Below are 12163 nucleotides of genomic sequence, written 5' to 3' on the forward strand. Positions count from 1 at the left end.
TGCAGTTGTTATCCCCCTGTACTTGGCACTGGTGAAGCCACACCTTGAATTCTGTGCTCAGCTCTGAACCACTCACTTCAAGAAGGACAATGAGGGGCTGAAGGAAGTCCAGAGAAGTGCAACAGAGCTGGGGAAGGGTCTGGAACACAAGTCCTATGAAGAGCATCTGAGTGAGCTGAGGGATTTGGCCTGGAGAAAAGGAGGCCCAGGGGAGACCTTATCACTCTCTACAACTGCTTGAAGAAGGCTGTAGCCAGGTGGGAGTTGTCCTCTTCTCCCAGGGAACTAGCAACGGGATGAGAGGACATAGTCTTAGGCTGCACCAGGGGATCTTCAAGCTGGACATTAGGAGGAATTTCTTCACAAAAATAGTGATTAAATATGAGAATGGACTGCTAGGGAGGTGGTGGAGTCACTGTTCCTTGAGGTGTTTAAGCCTTGAGGTGTTTAAGAAATGACTGGATGTGGCACTGAGTGCCATGGTCGAGTTGACAAAGTGGTGTTTGGTCATAGGTTGGACTCGATCATCTAGGATGTCTTTTCCAACTAATTGATTCTGTGATTCATAACTCCTGCCTCTTTTTGTAAGTCAACCACATTAATGACTAGTCATCAGTTATCCTTATATCTCAAATACCCTGCTAAAGCAACAATTTCATGAGTCGTTCCATGCTGACTCCAATGTGCCAATGTTAACAACTGACCTAATCCCTGATTTCAAGTAGAAAACTTGCTCCTCCAGTCTTAAAAGTTCACTGTTCTATAGCATATAAGCAATTTGTTGTACAGGAAAAAATTAAAAGGCATATATGCTCTCTGTATTTTCTGCATATTCTCATGCAGTGTCTCTGGGCTCATCTCCTCCTTTTCTGTTTTCATTCTACAGGTTTCTCCAGACTTTTTATCTGAGGTAAGTGATTGTCAGTTTATTCAAGGCACTTACCATATTTGCAAGAACTAGCACAGACCTCTCACATATTTGGTCTAGGTGTGATAAGAACATTTGCTCTTTATACATTAGCCCCACTTAAAACCTGTCCAAGACACCAAGTGGTCCTGCAATATATCATCTACTCTGCAATGCAAGTGCAGCTGGGTGGTTGGCTTCATCAGCCCTTTAAGACCAGATATCACCATTGCTGCCTCAAAACAGCCACAGCTCAGAGAGCCTGGCAAGATGAACGTGTGATGCAGTCTAACTGTGACATGATCTGTAGAAAAGCAGCTTTGTACTCTTCTGCAGCAGGCCCAGGGCCTGCAAGGCATCCTTGGCGGTCAGAAGCCTGAGCTAGGAAATGCCAAGTCACGATGACTGGGCCTTAGAAGCCCCTCTCTTCTGCCTTTCGGACCCTGCTTATCTCTCTGTAAGCCTAAAGGTCACTTTCCCCTGACCCTTACTATTGGACAATTTCCAAAACCCCTGTAAGGTATATAAAGCCCTAATTCTGCCTGGTTCAGCAGAAGAGCTGAGAACCTTCGTGGAAGACACCAAAAAAGAATTCTTCGAAACCTCGCACAGCACTTCTCCTCTCTCTTCCGGCATCTGCTGTGGCACCAGCAAGCTAAAGAGCTGATAATCACTAAGAGCTGATAATCACTAAGAGCTGATATCACTTGAGCTTGCTTAAGGTTGCCTGCAGCTGGGAGCTGCTTGGGAACTCGGACGCTGTGCTGAGCACCATTGAGCTATCCTGGCCAAGGCAGCCCACCGGGCATAGCCCGCTGGAAGCCGCCCAATACTCTTCCATCAGTGGGAGGTGCCCTGAACACAACAAAGGTAAGTGCTCTAGCTAAGGCTACAGCCCCTCAAGCTACATCTGTACTGGTAAAATAAACAGTTCTGGGCTGGCTTTGGCACTAAGCCTCCAGTCATCTCCACTGTTAAATTTCTGGAATGATTTTGACATGGGGCTGACTTGCACTCATCCAAGCAATCTGCAGGAAGACTTCTCAAGCTAGCACAGACCAGGGATTCTCCCCACTAGAGCACCTGGCTGCAACCATCTTGCTTCCAAAGGGTGAAAATGTTTAATTGTGTGGATGCAGGCAAACCAGTGCCAGGTGACTTCAGTAGCAAAGAGATGGACATGTTTGATATACTAATAGAGATGTAGCCTCACTGTCTAACAACTTCCTGTGAAGTTGAAAGTGGAAGCTTCTGAAGGAGCCCAGCGGGTTCCCATGCCCTGAATTGCCCCTCTGCTAGCTCTGAAAAGCCAGATCCTGAATTCTCTGCTAAAGTCTTCAACATGAATGGAAAAGGGGATAAGAAGCTATAAAGCAGACACAATTCTCCAACCTCCAGATAATCATCCCCAGGTCCATATGCAGAAGGAAAAGTCTATATGCTTGGGTATATTTAATAGATTATGCAGTCTACTTGCTCACATTTATCACATGGGCTAATGTAAGATATACTGTCCGTAATTAATCAACCTTAGGCAAGAATATTTAGCACTTCTACTCCATTTTTCATTTTCAAAGTGCTTTTCAAACACTACCTAATTAAACATCAGGACCAATTATTTCCATGGTACTTTACAGACACCTTTAAAAAATGTAATATGCACATTTTAGCACGTACATGAGGAATCTTTTTAAGTCAAAACAGCTCTATTTTCTACCTGCTGAAGGAATGAAAGCAGTAACAGGACTGAGATTTCCAAATAGACCACAGCAGCAGCCATTTAGGTCTGCTCCTATGCACATGTAAGACTGTAACCCAGTCTCCTTCTTAAAACTTCTGTCTCACAATTTCATTTTGCCTGTGAGAGGACACTTAATTACTAAAGAACTGGGATGAGAAATAATTACTTCTTTACAAGGGAAATATGCCACCACTGGGCTGGGGTTCTGATTCATATGCTCAGCAGGAACTCATGAGGTCACACCTGTAAGTCTCACCTCATTTCTTCCACAGGGGTAACAGAACAACCTGTGTGCTCACACAGCAGTGGTGTCTTCACCAGCAAGGTCAGTCCAAGGCATGGTATTTACTCACTGAAAACTGTTCCAATATCCTTCACTCATGACCAGAAATACAGTCAGCATTGGCAATTTTTTTACCACCTCTAAGGAGAAAACTGGATGTGGTGGGCCATGCCTGTCATCCCAGCTTCTCCAGAGGTGGGTGGGTGCCCATGAGCCTGGGGCTTCAGTGTGCTCAGCCAGTTTTCCACATCACATTTGGCATCAGCGTGATGATCCCTGAGCTCAAGTCAGCAGGTTGCCTAAGGAAGGGACAACCCACCTGGACCAGACACAGAGCATCTCAGTTTCTGGAGGCACAGTCCAGTTTGCGGACATGAACTGAAACTGTGGTGATTTAAATCCATCGGCCAATTGACGGTAGATTTTGAATGAGAGTCTACACACAACCCCTCCTGTGCTCTCTGCTACAGAGACAATGCAGAGCTGAGGCATAGACTGCAGTGAGCCAGAGTTGTCAGGGCTTAACCACTTAAAGTTCTTATTCATACCAAAATCCTTCTCACCTCAATAGTGAGGAAAGGATTAACGCTACATAAATAGGCAAACAAGGGCAGAAAGCATGACATTTCCCTGACAAGATAAATAAAATCAAGAAGCAAAATATTCTTCATTAAACATTAAAAAATTATGCATCTGCCAACATGGCCTGGTGCAGTTCTGGTCAGGTACCTAAGAGAGCACCACATAAGCCAGCTCCCTTACTGGAAGCAGCCTAGCCAGGCAAACATGGCATTCTGCAGCACATCATTAAGCCTTGCAAAGTCAGCTGTACTGACTCAGCACATCACACTGGTGTTGCTTCACTTCTTCTGGGTCCTGGGACAGGTTTATGCAGCACAGATAACTCCGTGCAGCACTTAGATGAGCTCTCCAGGTACACATCAAGGCAGGGGACAGCAAACTTTCAAGGATGGTGTGTACCAGATGGTATTTTTCTTTCCCAGATTAGAGGTTAAACATGCTGGTAAGAACGCTGTGGGATCCATGAGAGACTGCCTCTTACAGAAACAATATGCTACCATTTTCTATCATCATTAAATTGCATCTGTACAAGGCAGAAGCTCCTGCTGCTCTCAGAATGAGCCAGAAGGTGGGAGCCACCAACGTCTCTCTCCAGATGGCACAGCCCCAAAACCAGCTCTGTGCTAGCCCTACTGGTGTTTTTAGAAACTGACCTCCATGATGCTAACTGGTTTCAGTGCCTCAGACTGTGAACAGGCTGGAAGAGTCACAGGAGTACAACAAAAGAGTTCTGCAAAACTGAAATTTATGGCTAAGGCTTTTCTGCCTCATCCTTAAGTGCTGTGCTTGGGCACAGCTGCCCTACAAACAAATTACAGATTTATAATCTGGCTTAGATGTAAGCAAATTTACCTTCAATTCACAATTAAATAAGCCAAGTGTCTTTAAGGCTAAGAGTGCTAAAAGTTAGGCTTTGGGTTAGATTGTTGACCTACATGCCTCAGCTCCCTGGCTGTGAAATGGGAACAGTCTTTCCAGCAAGGACATTGCTGAAATAATTTCATTCCTGCTTATAAAACAGTGAAGTGATAATAAGAAGTTTAGATGTGTTAGTTTTACTAAACTATTTAAAATATACAGAGTAGTAAAAATGGTCCCAGCCTTCCTTTTGCTTGTACTAGTGTAAATGGAAGCAATTGTATTGAACACAGCTCACAGTATATGAAACTTAATTGAAATCAGTCCTTACATCTTTCTATGTAATTAAAATGGATAACGGGAATTTTTCTGATCCCACTCTCAGCTAAGTTACATCAGCTTTTTATCTGAGAACCTGTTTATGAAGCTTTTTTGTTTTAAACTTTAGCCACTTTCAAGGCTTACACAAAGGCCATGAATGTTTTAATTTCTTTATTTCAGTATTGTCTCTTGGGAAGAGCAACTTGGAGGATGCACAAACCTGAGTTTGAAAATAAGGCTATAAAATAATTTCTGAAACCGTATGAGAAGCCAAAGCAGCAGATCTTTTAACACTTAGTCATAATTATGCAGGAACTAGGGGAAAATTAATTGCATCTACCTGTGTGCAGGAAATGTTTTTGATTTACATTTTGCCATATACCCCCAAATGCATTTTTACCCTCCTTACTAACCTAACTGTTCCAGGAACACTGCATGGTGTAGACACAGCTAAAGGCTACACTTCATTGATCACAGCTGACTCTGTTACGAAGCCTTTGCCTCCAAGGTGGAAGCTGCTCAGTTCAGCACCACCTGGAAGGAACATGGTGACTGACAGAGCCTGTTCCCAGTCCACTGCAAACATCAAGTGTCAAGTGTTAGTTAAGCCACCAGACTACATCAGGCTTCAGTGACAACTGAATCCCAGCTTTGAAAGCATTATTTCAGACAGAAATAAAAAGGAAAAAATAAATTGAAAGGATAAGCAGTCCTAACTTTTCCATTCCTAATACCTTCTTTTGGAAGAATATTTGGCAAAATAGTTTTCCTGGATTTGTTTATAAATGAGCCTGAGGAACTGAAGGGACTCATTTCATGGCACCTCGTGAAAGCTGGATGCTCCAGTATCAGCCTAGTAGCTATGACTCCAATCACTGCAGAAATGTGTTTTCCCATAAGTACACCTGTCAGCATCCCTCCACCTATGGGTCTTTGTCAAAAAACAGATCATAGTGCGGGGAGACCTCAGGCTAGATTCATATGGCAGCTGTTATGTCCTCATTGCAAGTGGTCAGAAAGGTCAAACTTTCTTTTTCTTCTGATTTGATGAGTTAGATGATATCTGACAAAACAAAACTGAACTGATCATTTTTTCTACATTTACTTGCAGTGCAGAATGGGTTTTACAGGCAATATTCTTACAGGTAAGCCAGTCAGACAAACACTTTGTACAGTGTGACTTTCCAAACAAGCTTCTGCTCTAATACTGTGTAATCCTGATCCTAGCCCTGATATCTCCCACTCACAGTGGGACCGAAAGAGGCTACAATAAGCAGATGTGAGCACAAATGGAAAAATGGTAGCTGTGATGGTATCATTCCTGATTACGTGCCTGATGAAGCACCAAAGGCAGTGAGCCAAACAATGCTGTACATTGCTAACCAATCCCCCCAGTCTTACCCACGAATCATAGCACAAGCTTTTATTTCTGGTAATTTACAAGGTATAATAATATGGATGGCCACTAGTTAAATACACAAGTCAAAAATGCAATCCCCACATCAAGGAGACTAGGATACATTTCATATGCCACAAATTCATTTCATACATTTCATATGCCACAAAAAATAGTCAGTATTTGCTTTGGAGCTACTTAATAACCATCCCTTATTGCATGTCACATTTTGTTACTCTGCACCTGAAGAATTAATGATACTCTGATTAAGAAAGATAGGAAAATAAGTTGTTATTATGAGATCCAAAGGATCCTCAGGTTTTCAAAATTTTTTTAACTCTCTGTTTATTTCTTTCCCAAATGCCAAGACAATATGTCAGGAAAATTATAAATACTAAACCATGATCACTTATGGAAATGCAGCCAACTTCCCAAATTCACAGAAGTTTTTTAGTTTACAGCTTTGAGTGGGTTCCTGTAGGCCAATTGTTGGGAAGGGGTGGTGGGAAGGGGGAGAGAGGGGAAAAAATGGGGGAGGTAGAAAGAAATGGAAAGAAAAATAAAAAGGGGAGATATATAAACTTCAAAAAACCCCTCTGGTAGGGGCTGCTGCAGTAGTATGGCACAGAAAGACTAATGGGGACAGCTGAACTAGTGCATGAGATTGTTCTGAAATTAAAAACAATGTGTATTTTGTTTAACACATTTTGTGTTATTTAAAGAAAAGTAAGAAGAAGAATTCCAGCTGGGATGGAACCTACAGAGCCCCTTGAGCAATTTGAATAATTATAGACTTGGATAAATTGCAGTTAAACCATTTGTTTCAAACGTGCTACAACCAATAACTAAAACAGCAACAGCTTTTCAGTGTAAGAGATCTGTTGCTGGCTTCAGATAAAGTACAGTGAGCTGCAGATAGTTACTGGCCAGCCATACTTTATGTAATGAAAAAAACTTTTCCTCCACAAAGCCTGTGATTTCCGAACTTCAGATACCAGCAAAAATAGCTGTATGCATTTGCTTGCCATATGTACTCAGAAAACAGTAGAGGTATTTTTCTGGAATAACAAAGGCAGATATGGGGTTTCTCTGTTACATTCCATAATTTCCAGAATAAGAGTTTCTCAGTAATAAACTAATCCTCATTCTTAAGAGACCATAAAAACAGGGGCAGAAAGAAATTTTATTTTCATGTTAACAATGGCCTGAACATGCTTCACATTCTTGTTTGAAAATTTGCCTCCCACCCTGTTCCTACTGAATTTGCACCAGTCGGTGATGGCAGGTACCAGCTACCATGCCAGTGTTACAGCTTACCCTATTTCACAGATGTAAGTAGTGTTATAAGGGGCAGATTCATGTTGAGAGTTATCATTCTTGTACAGACATAAGTCCTGTAAAAAACCAGGGGTTTGCACTGTGCTCAGTGCCATGAGACTTCTCTGTCCAGCTGGGTCCTACAGGGCTCAGTGCAGCTCAGTTTTACCACAGGGTCTGCCAAATACGCCCCTCAAGAAAGGATGGGGAAAGAAGACATGAGGATTTGATGCACCTGAGGACAGGAAAGAGGCTTGCATTTGCTAAATGTGCTAAGAACACCAAATCGCTCAAATCTATCCAGTTTAAGGAGCCTGGGGCAAAAGAGTGGTACTTCAGTCAGGCTTGTACACCATGTAATGGCTCCATGTGGTACAAACACAGGCATCTTATAGAAACCACATTGCCACAGCTGCAAGATGAGCCACAAGTGTTCTTCCAACAGTAGTCCCACTTACCCTTGCCACTCACAAGGACAGCCATTTATTTTCTTTCTGCAACTCCTCTGCATACACAAACTTAAGTATGCACACAGCTAAAGCACCTCACCATCACGTTCAACCCTTTCTCCCTGCACATGGAGTTGATTCAGTATTTGCCTGTGGCTGCCAGGATCATCACTGAAGTTTGGCTGCCCTCCCTGAAGTCCTGCTGCTTTGGACGCCTCCACTGTAGCATTTGAGACAGTTGGGGCAAGTGAACAGATGCTTCTGCAAGGTCCTTTTATCTAGTGAAATGGAAGTGCTGCAATAGGAAATAGGTACCTGTGAGAGCACACTGAAATGGGTATGAAGGTAAATGCAATTATTTTGCATTTCACAGGGGAATTTCTTCTTCTTAGGGAGTTAAAAAAAAAAAAAGATTGGTTAAAAACTAAAAAAGGGAGTAATATAATTTAGCAACTGGGAAGCATGATGGAGGATCTAGTCCAACAAAAGTAGAGTGTGTCAGTGCAGGAAAAATTTAAACTTGGTGCATATGCTGATGGCTTCTACTTGCACCTCAAACTGGGTATTTTTTTAACCAACTCAGTGAAGCCGTCTGATGTGTTTTCAGCAGTGATTAGAACAGCAAAATCAACTGCATGGACTTCTTGACTGTGAAAGGTGGGTGCTGGAGAAGTCTTGTGAGACTACAGAAAAGCAGCATGGCCTCAGTTCTGGGACTAGGGAGAAGGAGTCTGACCAATCATCCCGACATTCCTGAGCATTCCTATTAGGTGCACCAGACAGGATGAAGGAAAATAATACTGACAAAAATCATGTACCATAGAGCCCTCAGAAATCTCTTTGGGAAGGGAGAAAAAAGTAACAGCTGAGACACCACTGATTATTAACTCAATCTTAGGCATCAAACCAATGCATATTTCTCAGCACAAAAGGGACAGTAGAGGCAGAAAAGGAAATAGAAATTAGAGTTTGTGAAATGAGAAAAAGATGGACCACTATCACATTTCTGTGTAAGTGAAATTGTGTTCTTTAAAAGGAGCATCATCACAGTGATGAATGAGATATTAAGACAGAGATTTGATAGTTTTCCAGTGTTTTGTCCAATACACATTTAATTATTCACTTACTTTTACTTTTGTGAGCCTGTTCTTCTATATCATTATAGATCATTTCTACTCATACCCAGTCAGTATTGTCTACTGCTTACTTTCATCCTGATTTTTCCAGTGATAAGTCTCTAAAAACCCCTGAATAATATGTCTGCCCTTGCTGTTCACAGTAAGTGTTTATTCGTCATGATTTGATATTTAATTGGACAAGCTAGATAAATTTGATTCTTTTAATCTTTTGTCAAAAACCAATTCTTCTTGTCTTTTCATGATGTTCCACCTGTGGTTCATCTGCATTTTCACTGATGTTATGAGGTTTTCAGAAAACAATGCATGATTCTGTGGCCCTTTTCCATGCCAAAAGTTTTACAAAATATCTGAATAAAGCTCAAACCACCAAAGAACACTGCTTTTCAACAGGGCACTACTTTTCCTCCAAAAGTCAAAATTTCAACTATTTCACATGTTTCCACAGTATACAAAATATTTCAATCCAATCTAATAATTTATGAGAATTTTTAGCCTCACTGATGGCACTGACTTGTTTCCCAGCTGTTGCATTTGATACCTGCTCTCCTGATACTAGCAACCAACCTGCAGGTATAAGGACAGCTTAGTAATTAGGGGTAAATCTTCACAAAATCACCACAGTCTTGCTAGAAACTGAGCCACTTCCTCACTGAGCACACTGAGTTTTTGGGCCCAGCAGTAAGTAGGACTTTCTAGTTTTCAGTAAATGGAAGGAGACTGGGGCAGAATCTCCTGCTTCCTCTGTAAACAGCTGTGACTCTTTTTTGAAAACCTTTCTTTTTTTCATCATCTACCTAGAAATAATTCTCTAACACCTGCTTGGCTTTAAACATGTGAATGGAGTAGTGACTTTGATGGGAAAACCCAGATGCTTATATTTGAGTATGCTTTAAAGTGGTTTGCTAAATTAAAGCCTAAGGACAAAGGAAGCAGTTTAGAAAGTGCATCAGCAATAGAAAGTCATTGCCTATAACCTGAAATGAACTCAAAACTTTTCAGCTTGGCTATTTATTTACTTTAATATTCACACATAACTGTAATTCCTGCAGTGAGAATTACTGCAATGATGTGATATGCAAGAACAGTCTTATGCTAGTTTCTGCACATATAAAAGTGGAAATCTCACAAGGGAATTTGATCTTGAAAGATTTTTACTCTGATTTCTAAAGGAAAATGCATTGTTGTGGTTTTGGATTAGCTACAAAAGATTTTGATACCTCCTTCTGAGGTTCACCAACCAGTGCTAATGCAATGATCACAGTTTCATTTTTAAGCATTTACTAAAAAAGAAAAAGAAGACTTTCCTTGGGGTGAGAGGGAACAAATCCACTGATTCACCAGGATCCATTCATTTGCATCAAAAAACCCAAATATTTTTCATGTTGCCCTTAATTTCTCAGCCACCACTGCCATTTCCCTAACCACTCTCCATCAGTTTCACACTGAGGATGTGTTATGAGACTGAGTGGGGACATGTAAATCATGCACACATCCCTGGAAAAATGCTTGGTGAATCTGGCTTTTCAGTTTTGCATTCACTTGCCAAAAAATATTCCCTCATCCCCCAAGCCCTCCCTCTGCCATGTCTAATTTAATTTCAAAAGTCAGAAGCTTAACAGGGACATAAGCTGCCTAAACATGCTGTCATCTAACAAGGAATGTGAATTCAAAGCTTATAATTATGATTTTCTTTAGGTGCAGAAAAGACAGTGCAATCTTGTAGATATTCTTGTCCACAAGTGCTAATACAATGGTAGGGTTCACATGGCTGGGGGAGACTTTTTCCCCCCTCCTTGCTCCTAAAAAAAAAAATCAAAACACCAGATATAAGAGGTTTTTTTGTCAATTCTGCCTTGCCAACAAGACATGAGGCTTTTGTTGCTGATGCCAGAGGTTCTGAGTTGTACAAATATTCTGCATTTCACTGTAACAAGAAGCTGAATGACTCTGTAGAGAGCTCAGGGCAAATGAGACTTACTGACCTGCTATTTCTATAACTCTGTTATTTTATCTCTTCAAAGGGACTTGCATACACTGACTTTTCAGTTTTTAAGTAAAAATAAGTCACTCATTTTCAAAGACATCCCCTCTGCACCTTCCTTTTCTTCAAGTCACTAGGACCTTAAGGACACACATTTTATGAGTATGAATACATCTGTGTATGTTTGGAAGTGAAAAAGGGAAATCATAGAGATGTCATTCCTTTTAATCACTAATTTTGAAACAGCTGCTGAGCCTGGACTCTCTTATTCAAGCACAATCATTTTGTGCCTTTTTTTTTTTTAATCTCCGGTGAGGAATTCTTGTTTAAAGTGAGACTTAAGTATTTGCCAATAACCCACAGTAAATACTTTTTTTTGTCTTTTTGTAGTCCTATGATGACTGGCCTTCTTTCCCCTTCAGTAATCACTGTCTAAAAAAAGAAAACCTCCAGGCGCACTTCACTTTTGTCCCTTCCCCCTGGCAGAATGCCCAGCCTCAGTGTGATGCTTTTAAACCCTTCCCCCCACAGACACAAGGTTTCCAGCGCGTTATTACCCGGCGCAGCGGAGGGGGAGGCGGGGCTGTGGGATATGATAGCAGGATATGCGGGCAGGGATGCGCGGAGATGGAGAGAGCTCTCCAGAGCCGCGCGGTTCGCGCTCCGTCCGTGCGCACGGATCCTTGCACGAGAAACCTTCGGGTGTAATGCATTTCCCAGCTGCCTGGGTTAAGAAGGCTCTGCCACGAGGAAGACGTGATGAATATACAACGAGTTGGGATTGCCAGGCAGCCCAAAGTGCGTGTGGATGTGTCGTGTGCACATGCGAGTGTGCTGGTTTAATGAAAATTCAGCAGTAGTTTCGCCAGGCTGAGAATAACAGCCAAAAAAAGAAACAATGAAGAGCCTTTCTATTGTTGTGCAATGGGCAAGTTCTCTGATAATCGCTCTAGATGTGATGCAACACTCTTCACACAAGGAAGCTCCTGGGAATTGTGATAGTGCAGGACAATTCAGGATCGTATCCTGGATAAACACTGCTATCATCATCTCAAACAGCACTGCAGGCAGGTGACCGGCAGATGAAGGCTGCATCATTCAAGGCATTTGAATGGAAAAATTAAACTCGGATTTACTGCAAAGAATCCTTTCAGTGCTGTAGCTTTACCAGTCATCCAGAGAATCAATA

Source organism: Pyrgilauda ruficollis, unplaced genomic scaffold, assembly GCF_017590135.1.
Source record: "Pyrgilauda ruficollis isolate IOZ18807 unplaced genomic scaffold, ASM1759013v1 scaffold24, whole genome shotgun sequence".
NCBI classification, from domain to species: domain Eukaryota; kingdom Metazoa; phylum Chordata; class Aves; order Passeriformes; family Passeridae; genus Pyrgilauda; species Pyrgilauda ruficollis.